Below are 12,709 nucleotides of genomic sequence, written 5' to 3' on the forward strand. Positions count from 1 at the left end.
GGTTGTTTATTCTCGAGACAGCGCTGCACGGGCAACTAACTCCCCGACTCGTGCTGCAAATAGGGAGAGCCCCGTCCTGTTCACATCAAAGGTACTTTATACCACACATGCTTCCAAACTTTAAGCAGCACTGTTAAACTTGCTTAGCTTAGTAATGAGACAGAGCCGAGAGGGAAACAGTGCTGCTCCAGTTCACCAGATGAAAATTATCACATTAATTAACCGCAGTGCTTGAGAAATGAAGCAGAAGGGACAAAAAGGCAAAGCTGAAGAATACAAGCAATATGTAAAATGTTAGTGGCAGCATGCACCAGGAATAGCTCTATAAAGGGCTTCATAGTTTTCCAGCTACTGCAGTAATTATTTGTGCAAGTATTATTTATTTAGCCAGCCAGTCAAAGCCGTTTCCCGGGTGTGGCTGCTGTCACATGCTGACAGCTTCTAGGAGCCACAGGTGAGAGCTTAGGGCAGGGCGGGGACCAAAGTTGGACAAACTACCCCAGTAGAAGCACAACACGTCCCCCACCAGACCTGTCCCACACTACCCCTCCGCTAACACCCCAGACCCTAGTTTGCATTCTGTTTTTAATAGTGGCCTGCAAGATGCAGGGTCCTTTCCATTTAAAGAATAGGAACAAGAAAGTCTGTATTTCACCAGGTAAGGTTCATAGGTTGTAAATCATAGTTGCTTTTGCTTAGAAACCCCCCGTTGAAATCCTGAAACCCCGTTGAAATCAGTGGGCTTCACCTATTTGAATAGATGCAGAAAAAATAATTGCCCTCTGCAAGTTTGCCAAAGTCCAAGTACCACCAAAGGCCTTTTTATCCTCCTTGTGGCAAGGCAGTTATGACCACATAACACACATCCAATGGTCCACTGGAATTCAAGTAGTGGAAAGGAGGCTGTCTTTCAGAGAAGGGTGTCCACCATTACTGAGGTTTTCTTTGCAGAGCCCTTGGTTGTTCCAAGAAGCCTCGGCATTGGGGATGGGGATGAACGCAGGAAAACAATAGAATAAAAACATTTAATAGCATTGAGAACATCTAAAAACTTTCAACAGCAGTCACCCATCCCCAAATCTAATACAGGTAACTCTCAACTTACACACATTTTACTTGTTTATATTCAGCTTAATGTGCTTGGCAAAAAAAAAATTTAAGGGAGCGGGTACCCAGAAAAAAAGACTTTGGCAGGCACCATTGAACCCAATGTGTTTTGACTACAGGTAATTTTGGCTTTACACGCTATCTCCAGAATGTGACCCCGCATAAGCTGAGAGGTGCATGTAATCTGAAGGTTGCTGGAAGTGTATCTTGCAGCTTGGGTGAACATGAATGTTTTTAAATCCCTTCTTAGTGTTATTCATAAAGCAGACGGATGCACCTCACCAGATGTCAGGGATCGGTTGGACACTAATGATTGGAGACTGGGAGAAGTGGGGTTGAAAAAAGGAATCAGTGATCTGGGGGAATCTGTAACCTCCAGGAGACAAGTGTCAGGCAGAAGAATTGGAAAGTCAAGAACAGGTGCAGGAGGGAGATATAGGTTGGCATAGAGCAGGGGTCGGCAAGGTTTACCTCGCCTGGGCCGGTTCACTCCAGCGGAGATCCCTCTGTGGGCCAGATTGCGCGCGTGCCTGTGATTTCCGGCTTCTACATCAGTGCAGACGCGATATTCGGCGTCTACGTCTGCGCAGACATAATTTTCGGTGCCACAGAAGTGAGTCCCCACACTGCGCCGGTTTAGTGCAGCATGCAGGGACTCGCAGAGCGGGCGGCTCAGTTTGGAGGTGGCTCATGGGCCAGTTAAATGACCCCTGTGGGCCGCTTGTGCTGAGGTTGCTGACCCCAGGCATAGAGTCAAGGGCTTCCCCACCTCCTTCTCCTGCCCCCTCCTCTCCTGCTCCACAGTCTCCCAGGACCAGAGGAGGATTGAAGAGGGTGGAGCAGAAGCAAGTTGCACACAGGTGGAGTCTTTGCCTGCTTGCGCACAACTCAGGGGGAAAAGATACATAACCCGAGGTCAGGATGGGGCCTCTCTCTTGTGGCAACTGCTTCATTGGGTGCACACCTAGGAGTAGCTGAGAGACACAAGACAGATGAACATGCCTTTCCCTAACTTGTAAGTGTACTTTCGACAATAAAGAGTTAATTCCTCACACTGGACATTCCTTGCCTGACAGTGCCGTGACACCAGGGAGGGCAATCTAAAACAGGGTAACTGCCACTGAGAATGCCCTATCATGGATCAGCGCCAACCGGGCCTCCCTTGCCAGTTGTGGGGCCCAAGATGGTTGATAGTGAGAGAAGTGCTCCTTTGGATCACAAGCCAATATGATGGGCTGATTCTGTGCCTGGGTTCTGGGAATGAAGGAGCCACAGAGGTCTGTGTAAAGGAAATATACAACGGCTGTTGCAGACTCTCCACACCAGGAACAGCCAACATGGTGCCTCCAGCCTGATGGGGGGTTGTAGCCCAAGACGTCTGGAAGGCACTGGGTTAGACAAGGAAAATGTTTGCACATAAACCCAAACATTACGAAGGTGTCAGAAATAGTACTTTGGGGACTGACCCTAACTCCTGCACAGGTAAAGCACGTAAAGGAAGATGACAACAGTTTTACTCCAACATCTCTGGCAACCAGTCTGGCAAGAGGCCAATGGGTCAAAAAACCAGTCAATCAATTTGTGTTTACAGTACCAAATAATGCATCAATTGCTGACTTCTTTTTATACAGGAAAGAGTAACTCAGGTCCATGCAGAATTTTCAGTATATTGTTACAAGCCAATTTCTGCCAAACGGTAGCCAGACGCTCATCCAGGGTTGTGTTTCCATTGGGAAATCAAGGCATAGTGCAGTCTGCAGCGTCTTAGAAATATAGTTTATTCACACACATTTACACCTGGAGCCTTAAACCCCAAGGGTATCTTTCGCTGCTCCTTTCACTGCTTCAGCAAGCTAAGGTCCAAAGTAGAAGCCAGTCATGGCCCTTGGTCTCTCAGTGCATCCTCCTCCAACAGTTTCCTCCTCCTGGGCAACCCCCCCTCCATTACCAGCATGGGCATAGCCAGGATTTTTGGTAGGCGGAACAGGAGTGATGTGATTGGTCAGTTAGTTAAGTATTCCTATTGCTTTTCTTGATGGGGGGCAGTTGCCCCCCCCCCCGCTACGCCCATGATGACCGGTAGGGTCGTTTGTTTTGTAGATGGCTTTTGCGATGGTTTAATGGCAGGGCCATCATCTCCCTCCGCCCCTCTGGCAAAACAACGAGCTCAGCCCGTCACTCACCTTAATTCTCAAAGCTCCGATTAAGACCCCAGCAGCCAAGAATCTAGAGGAGGAAATCTGGCCCCCCCCCACTAACCCATAACAAGGGAAGCTGATGCCCTTTTTAAATAAGGAGCGCCAAAAAGCGGCGGGGTCAACAAACTGCACCGAATTTCCCCCTGGACTCAAATGACGCCTCCCCGCCCCTCCCCGCCCGCCATCTGCTGCGCCGGCCGAGTTCACAGAGCAGCATCCAGCCGAGCTCGGCCGCGTCACGCGGGGAATATTTGTTCTCTTTCCGCTTCCAGCTGGTCTTGGCTGCCCCGCTGGCATTTCCACAGCTGTGAAATAGAAGGTACTCTCTGCACAGCAACCGGCTTCCGCGGAAAACAGAGAAGGCAGTTCTCCCTTAGCCGCTTGGAGGTGCGTGTCCGCGCGCGCGCACTTAGCCCGGCCTGGGGCGCAAGAGAGGCTTGCGCGGGCGCCGCACCGCGACCCTCAGCCGGGGCCGGCGGCCCAAGGGGCGCCCCGCGCAGGGCCCCGATCCCGCTCCTTCCCGACTCCGCAGCGCCGCTCTCCGGGTCACCCACAAGCAAGTCCCGCGCCCTTCAGCGGCGCCTGCTGCGCGCCGGGATCCCCAGCTGCACGTGCGCTCGCCGCGGCCGCGCCGAGAAGCCAATCCCCATCCCTCGCTCGGGCAAGGGGATCCACCCTCTCGCGAGAACTGGCTAGTAAACAGATAGATCCCTCCTGCTCGCTCGGCTGTCCCTCCCTCCATTCGAGGCACCGGGCGCCGGGGCTGCGGCGGAGAGAGCGAAGGCTTGGCGCGGTGAGTGCGGAGGGGGAAGGAGGGCTGCGCCGGGGAAGGGGCGAGGGGGAGGGCGGGCGGGAGACTTGGTTCACTTTGGTGCACTGTCACACCTACAAGGAGGTCATGTGGGGAGCCCCCCCCCTCTCTCTTTCTTTCTTTCTTTCTCATGAACCTTCGGCAGAGGCCAGAGCCAGCACCTTGGGGGGAAATGCCAGATGCTTCTGCCGAGAGAAGAGCAGAGATTAGTCCAGGAAGAGGGGAGAGTGTATGCATGTAATATAAACGCTGCCACTTTATATTTTTCTGTCTCCTGCTGCCCCCTCCCCAAGTGTAGGGTGTATTGGGCACAGTGGAAAAATGAGGTGCCTTGTTACCTGCAGCCTGTGACAGGGTTGAGAAGTGCCCCTTTTCACCCGAGAAGTGGGGGCAGCTAAAGGACGAGCTGTGACTCAGTTGCAAGCCTCAGATCTGCTTCCCAGTATGAGAGAAATGATTTCCACTTGCTCATTTGGTTGGCTGTTTCAAAGCCTTGCTAATGTGGCAAAGGGGTTGTCACTGAATTCATAGCAAATATTCCACACAGAAACTCCTCTGTTCCAAACGTAGATTGGCACGTGTGCCAAGTCACCTTCAGTTTCACCCTTGTGGATGTGCGCCATCAGTTGGTTTGGATTTCAGGTGTGCGTATGCATTCAGATCAAGTTGTGTTCTCAAAATGCTCTGGGTTCCCAATTTTGCCAGTGACTTTAGCAGGTTTACATTCTTTCTGAAAAGTTGGCATGTTTTAGACTGCTGCTGTATGCATGCTTACTTGGGACTGAGCCCCATGCAACTTATTCCCAAGGAAGCATGCATAGGAGTTCTCTGAATACTTTTTTGGGTTGTGATTCCCAAATATTTTACCAAGAGAGCTCAACAGTAAAACTGTTCTTGTCTTTTCCCCATCCTCTTGCTAAATAACCCACTGTTGGCACCTTTGTGACCTGCGTATTCTGTCAGATACATTCCATAATGTGGCATCTTTGTACAAGGATTTACAAGCATGATAGAGCATGCTTGTAAGTACAAGCATAATATTTAGTTCAGATATGTTCAGTTTTATTTATTTTTTTCCAAATTTGAAATGCTATTGTTAGCCAAACTTGAAGTGATGGGAAATGTGATTTAAAACAAATAGACTGTTCTATAAAGCAATGTCCAAAGGGCATAACGCAAAGGTTAACTTGACTTCCTGATCAAACTTGTAGTTTTGTTAGTCGAGGGTCTGCTTGGTCTGTATCATTTTAAAATGGGTTTGGAAAAAGAGCTAAAGGTATGCACACAAAGTAGGATAATGTTTAGGTTGTAGGCCTGATGCTTTAAAGAAGTATTGTAAAGTCAAGTTTGTTAAAACAAACCTTTCAAGTGCATACATGAGACAAAATGGTACATGAGAACAAAGAAGTTGGTGAACAAGATTAAAATCTGTATTTTTGATTAGCAGGTTTGTTTTATTAGGAGTTAATTTTTTTAATGCTCTTAGCAGAGAACTATTTCATTGTCATTAAGTATGTGCTGAGCTCATGTTTCCTTTTGTGCTTGTTCCATATAGAGGTGTAGGTCATCATGTCTGAAGTCTATTTTTGTGTTTTACTTTATCTCAATTCCCAAATATCCTGCTGTGTTGCAGACAGTTCTGCAAAGTCACTTTCTGTAAATGGATCTCAGTGGAGAGGGATGTATGCACTGCTACATGTATACAGTATAGGGTTCTGTGGAATATATTGTGAAATAGATTTGCTTCTCTTCAGACAGCAAGAAAGAGCAGGAAATAAAAATACAGTGGTACCTGGGGTTAAGAATTTAATTCGTTCTGGAGGTCCGTTCTTAACCTGAAACTGATCTTAACCTGAGTTACCACTTTAGCTAATGGGGCCTCTGGCCGCCACGCGATTTCTGTTCTCATCCTGAAGCAAAGTTCTTAACCTGAGGTACTATTTCTGGGTTAGCGGAGTCTGTAACCTGAAGCATCTGTAACCTGAAGCATCTGTAACCCGAGGTACCACTGTAAATCTCATTAACAGCTTTTCCTGGTTATTTTGCATTCACTGCCATTTTCATTAATTTCTTGATTAACTGCAACTGGACTACTTAGTAGCTGAAAAGTCAGTGAAGTTTTATTGACTTTCATGAGTTTTGTCAAGCCAAGGAACTTCCGGATAATGCAGTAAGCGGCCCTCAACAGAGTATGCATCCTAGTAATATGTAAAAGTTTACATCAGGCATGGGCAAACTTGGCCCTCCAGATGTTTTGGGACTACAACTCCCATCATCCTTGACCACTGGTCCTGTTAGCTAGGGATGATGGAAATTGTAGTCCCAAAACATCTGGAGAGCCAAGTTTGCCTATGCCTGGTTTACATGATATATGTAATAATATATAAGCCTTTCCGGATCTAGTCTAGCACCCATTCTCAAACAATGGCAAGACAGATTCTTTAGGAAGCCCTTTGGTAGGGATTTAGAGAACAGTCTTCTCCTTTTTGCCCTCCAGCAGCTAGTATTCATAGTATCTCTTACACAGGGGTTGTATTTAGATGGCATGGCCAATAGCCATTTATGGAACTATCCTTCATAAAAATTCCCCTTTAAAGTAATATAAGCCACCTTATCTTTAGGCAGAAAGACCAGTCTTTTCATAGGCTGTTTGTGGAAATCTTGCACTGGCTTAGTTCTCATTGAGAGATGTGAATCTCGGAGGCAGTGTTAGAAACTCAGATATAAAAGCTAGACACCAAGTGGCTCCTTAAACCAAGATTATAGTTGCCAGGCTGCACAGAAGAAGCATTTTGGTTCCCTAAATTCATTCTGATTGTGTAGATAAAATATAACTGATAGAATTCTACAGGCTATGGTATTAGTGTGTGAAAACAGTCAAGATCTAATGATTCCCAGGCATGCAGCTCCAGATGGTTGAGATGCCAGGTGCCATTCTGGCACCCAGACATCTTCACTCATTTGCAAGTGGTCGAGAGCCAGGTGCAGAATGCGCCTGGGCTAATTTCGAACATTGCTTGGAGGCAACAGTTCAGGCACCTACAAGCAGAAATAAACACTCAATGTGAGCCTGTGTTCAGAGTAAGAGTTGGGACGATCCTGATGTCACTTGCTTAATCCATTCCTTCTGTCCAGCTTTTTTTTTGCAACTTACCAAAGAAGAAGCTCCCCCCCCCCATTTCCATAGGCCTTTGGTTCCAGTGATAGACCGCACTTGCTGTTTGTAACATTTAGCATAAATCTTTGTTCTTTATGACTACTACTACTTGTCCTATCCTTGGTAGAGAGAATGAAAATGTGATGCTGTTCTTTCCAGGGAGGGGGCGAATCATTATTCTGCTCCTGCAAACTTATATCCCTTTTTCTTCTAGCTTAGAGATTGTCAGCTTCTGTATTTTCAGTGGTCACTCTTGTAGATAGCTGTGTACAAGACAGTAGCGTGAGGACACTCCACAAAAGTCAGCACTAGTATCAGTAAGAGTTTAAGTTATGTGGGGCCCAGGTGCTGCATAAAATACCTGAGGAGAGAACAAGTTTCTTTTCTTTACAAGTTAAATGGTAGACTTTAAATAAAGCAAAAACCACACACCTTGATTAGATTTTGGATCCAGATACAATTTATTCATGGTCCTATCAAGTACAGTTTGTTCATCCTTGCTGTAGTTTAAATAGTCGAGACTGTTTTTATAGGCTTGGCTTTATCTTTGTAGCAAGTTGCAAAAAATTATCAGAAATATGAATATGAATGTGAATAAATCTCTCTTTACCCAACCTGTGAAAATGATATTATTGTTTACATGTGAAATATTTTTGAATTTATTCCTCTTTTAGGCTTTTTAATGGTCATATCTTTATATTCTCTCAAATGCAGATAGATGAATAAAAAACGTGAAACAGCTTAATCTCTGAAATTATATCACGAAAGATCTGTAGCAAGCTCATCTGTTAGGATAATAAAAGGAATTACTTTAAATGCAGTATTCATCACTCAGATGTAAAGAGTAGACTGGTATTATGCAGCAAATTGTTTGGTTTTGTTGATCTAGTGGAGGCTTTGCATATCTTTTGGTAATGATGGCTGGCATAAATCAAACATCCTATTGAAAATAAAATCACATAATCTTATCTCACTCTCTGTTCATTTTGGTGTATAGCTACATTTATAAGAGACCTACTATTGACAGTAATTGCATTATAACATTCTTCAGAGAACGAGCTCTGTAAACAAGCAACAAAACTAAAGTTTTAATTGTCTGTCAAACATTTGTTACAAATATTTTTAAAAGAATGTTGAATGCATCTTGATCAAGGAACCATGATGAAAATAAGAACAGAGACAATAACTATTGCCTCAAAACTATGCTAACAGCTGAGTTATGATGGGTTGCCAGTGCAGTCCAACGCTGTACGTTCTGGCCTGGTGCTTGAAATGCCAGAGAGAGTCTTATCCGGCTGAGAAGATCTGTGTATCCATGGCATCTGAATGTCTTTTGGCAATTGCTCTCTCCCTCCATCTGCAGAAGTGAGTGAACAAAAGGACATGTTTCTCTAAGAATAACTGAAAACAAAAGCTTAGACGGACCAGTGAAATGCCTCAGACATTTGTTCCTTGCAACTGAAGTGTAGTTATTTGTTGTTTTATACCATGTTTCTGCAAAGGATGTTGAGGCCATTCTTGTAAACCCTAAAGAAATGCCTACATTTGCTACAGTCTGTTGTGCTGGACTCATTGGACTCAGGTTCTCAAAGGTTCCTGTTATGGGATGCTTTATAACCGTGGTTCCCAAACTCTTCCCCTCATGCTGATGATCTTTGTGGACCACTTAAATGATTTTTCTGCCTGTTGAAGCAATTGTAACGTGCTGTGCTAGATGCTGTATGATTTTTACTTGTATTTTTATTGCTTCTCTTATTTCTTACATTTCATTTTATCATATTACAGTTTGCATTCAGTATAATTCAAATAGTAATACAATAAAAGAAAATGTAAGAAACAATAAAATGCAAGTAAAAATCAATATTTAATATGGACATGTCGAGTAAAACTCTTGAGTGAATCTCATGGACCACAGTTTGGGAATCCCTGCTTTATAAGTTGGGAAGAAAAATCTCTTGTCACATTGTTTTCAATTGTACTCAGAAGGGTATATGGTGGTCTTGTTCGCGTATCATGATAAACCACAGTTAAACCATGGTTAAATCAGCTTCCCCCCTCATGTGGGCCTCTACACAGTTCCTACTCTCCCCCCCCCCAACCAAAGCACCCACATGGCTCAAATAAATCGTGGTATGGCTTCTTATGTTGTATGAACTTGACCTATGGATTGTTCGACACCAAGAACAAAGCTTGCTTATTTCTTGCTTACTTTTTGTGACCAGCCACACTCATTTGAGGTGTGTGAGGCACTGTGTTTCACCCCACATACAAACCCCTGCAGCAGGAGGGAGCCATGTTCACAAATAAACCATAGTTTTAGTCAAACCATGGCTCGCTATGACTTGCAATTGATGCTAATCTTATAGAAATAATAACATACAACTCCAAAGACAGCCTTAGAAGATGTAGTAGATGCATCATTGTGCTGAGACCTTAGTTTGAGTAAAATGGAAATAAAATAGACTGTGAAAGTCTTAATCTCAGGGTTATGGGTTCTAGCCCCACCTTGGGCAAAGGATTCCTGTATTGCAGGGGTTGGACTAGATGATCCTCTTGGTCCCTTCTAGTTCTGTGAGTCTGACAGAGCTGTCAGTACCAAAAACAAATATATTGTATAATGCACTTTATATGTTAAAAATGCTGTATGGGTAAGTAGCCATCTCGGCCTTTGTGGGTGGGCCCTAGAACTGAGGTGATTCTATGTGTCTGTTTGAACTTATTTTTATTTGATTGTTCCTCAGTAAACTTTATGCATAAATGATTGGAACCTAAAGACCCCTCCCACAGCGTATGTGGAAGTTGTGTGGAGATGTGGCTCTTTGGAGCTGAACCACTGTATGTATTAAACAGTGTGGAGGGCTTACAGAGGAAAGTAGTAGACTTCTTTCCTCTGTACAGTGGTACCTCAGGTTACATACGCTTCAGGTTACAGACTCCGCTAAGCCAGAAATAGTGCTTCAGGTTAAGAACTTTGCTTCAGGATGAGAACAGAAATCATGCATCGGCGGTGCCGCGGCAGCGGGAGGCCCCATTAGCTAAAGTGGTACCTCAGGTTAAGAACAGTTTCAGGTTAAGAACGGACCTCCGGAACGAATTAAGTACTTAACCCGAGGTACCACTGTACAAAACTTTTAGAAGACATCTGAAGGCAGCTTTGTATCGGGAAGTTTTTTACGTTTGACATTTTATTATGTTTTTGCGTAATGGAAGCTGCCCAGAGTGGCTGGGGCAACCCAATCAGATAGGCGGGTTACAAATATTATATTGTATTGTATTGTATTGTATTGTATTATATTATATTATATTATATTTATTTTACCATTTTGGTACTGTTTAAACCAATCTCCCTTCCTGTACCCAGACAGAATCTTCTTGCCTCAAAACAGGAACAGCTGCTTGCTTTGTATTGTACTGCTTGAAACATATATTCCTGTGTTTGAAGCACTATATCCCTGTGTTTGGAACTACTGTTGCAGCATAAATACTCTAAATTGCAGGCTTTCTATTAGAAGATGCATTATATACATGCTCTACCTGTGTTACAAACTCTCATTCTCATCTCAACCTTTCATTAGTGTCCCATCGACCAATTGCAGGTGGCCTTTTTAAAAGAAAATATTTATACTTACCCAAAGATCTACAATAGTTCATACCCAATACAAAGTATCTTTTTGTAATACATCAGAATAAAACAAATACTTTAAAATTATAATCTGAAAAGGAACAAGAGAAAAAAGAAGAAGAAACGGGGGGAAGAAAAGGGAAAGAGAGAAAAATGAAAAAAGATAAAGACTTCAATTCCCTTTTTCCACTAAATATAGCATTCACTCATTTCCAAACCAACTATTCTGTTTTCTGTAAGCCAATGTTTTTTTCAATCTTTAGATTCAGATATTAGTCCATTTTCTCTTTCATGCAAAAAGTCCATAAGAAGTTTCCAACCCTTAATAAATGTCAATAATGATTTTTCTGTGATTAAATACATTAACTTTGTCATCTCGGCTAAATCCAATCATTTTATCAACATTCCTCCTAGCAGGTGGCCTTTTAAAACCTTTTGCTACTAGTAATGTGCCAATCTCCCTGCCTCCATCCTTGACCTGGAATTCAATGAATACTAAATCCAAATGGTGGTGAACTGATAGAAAGTTCAACGGCCCAACTGAAATAAGGAAGCGCTGTTATCACTACACCACAGAAATACTGTAAGGCTAAAAATAGCAAACATTGTAACAAATGCTTACCAGGTGCAAGGTTACAGTCCTAAACGTCAGGCAGTTTATTTTGCTGAGATTAGTAGAAGTAATTAACAGAGACGCTCTTTCATCTCAAAAGGACATACGGTTTTATAAATGTCCACAAAGAAATAGCTGGACCCTAACGGCTAATAAATGAGTACATTTACTTTAAGGCATTCAAGAATCAGGCTGAACTTGCACTTTATTTGTTATAGTCACTAGTAGAGATGATACGGCATCTAGATTGACTAAATGCAGTGATGCAGCTAAAATCTAGGGCGCTGCAACCCAGCTCCCACCCAAATGGCCACCCAGAGTGTGGCAGCGAAGAAGCCCAGACCAATTCTTATGCTGGCACCGGTATGACCCACCGGGACTGATTTTGGTCATCACAGCATACTTTCTTCCTTATTTTGAAAAGCGTGTTATAATGGTTTCTCTATTATTGTTTACTTTAATATATTACCCTTTTCTTACAACAAACTGAAGCATAATCCTAAGTACCGGTAAATGTATTTTGCAAAGGCAAACTTGGAGTCATCATGCTGACATGATTTTAAGCAACCTTAAAATAAAATGCATCACATGCTCAGAGTATTTTTTTTTTTATAATTGGGGTTGGCAAACTGTCCCCCCATCCTTGCTCTAACAGCACAAAGATTAAAGCAATTCCCATCTAAAGGGGCTGCTCTATAAGGCCATTAAGTCCAAGTGTGAAATTAGCAAGCTGCACCAAAGGACACAGCTTGTGTTGGGTTCAGTGGCATAGTTTACCCTTCTGCCACCTGGCGTGGATGGGCACACGGAGCAGCCCAGCTGGAGAGAGGGACAGCGGGAAAGGGATGCTGCCACTGCCTCTCCCCTCCTTGCTGGCACTTCCGCCCCCAGGTCCACCCCCTTACTCGGCCTGGGTGCTGGGCCATCATGTCTAGTACAACAGAGCCTGGGGTGGGTGGAGATTCTGCCTCTCCCATCCCCTCCACTGCTTCTACAAGATTCCCAAGTCCTGTGACACCCTCTTTCCTCACCGCCACCTGGCCTTGCAAACTCTTCTTTTTTTCATGCACACTGCAATCCTGTCCTCTTCAAACTAGCAGACTGCAGTTGTGCATTAAAGGCTGCAAATCCGGCGTTTTTACTTGGGAGTAAAAGCCCACTGTGCTCGCTTCACAGCAAACATGCAAAGGAGGTTTGGGAT

The 12,709-nt window shown here is 44.0% G+C and overlaps 1 protein-coding gene across 1 annotated transcript in view; it reads left to right on the forward strand.

Annotated features, from left to right (window-relative positions):
• Nucleotides 1-4,040: 4,040 nt before the first annotated feature.
• Nucleotides 4,041-12,709, forward strand: part of STK38L (serine/threonine kinase 38 like) — a 44,453-nt gene continuing 35,784 nt past the window's right edge. The window contains exon 1 of the mRNA XM_053407063.1: nucleotides 4,041-4,098. The gene's annotated coding sequence lies outside the window, so the exon portion shown is untranslated. The remainder of the gene's footprint in view (nucleotides 4,099-12,709) is intronic.

The sequence above is a fragment of the Podarcis raffonei genome, chromosome 10 (genome assembly GCF_027172205.1).
Source record: "Podarcis raffonei isolate rPodRaf1 chromosome 10, rPodRaf1.pri, whole genome shotgun sequence".
Taxonomy (NCBI): Eukaryota; Metazoa; Chordata; class Lepidosauria; order Squamata; family Lacertidae; genus Podarcis; species Podarcis raffonei.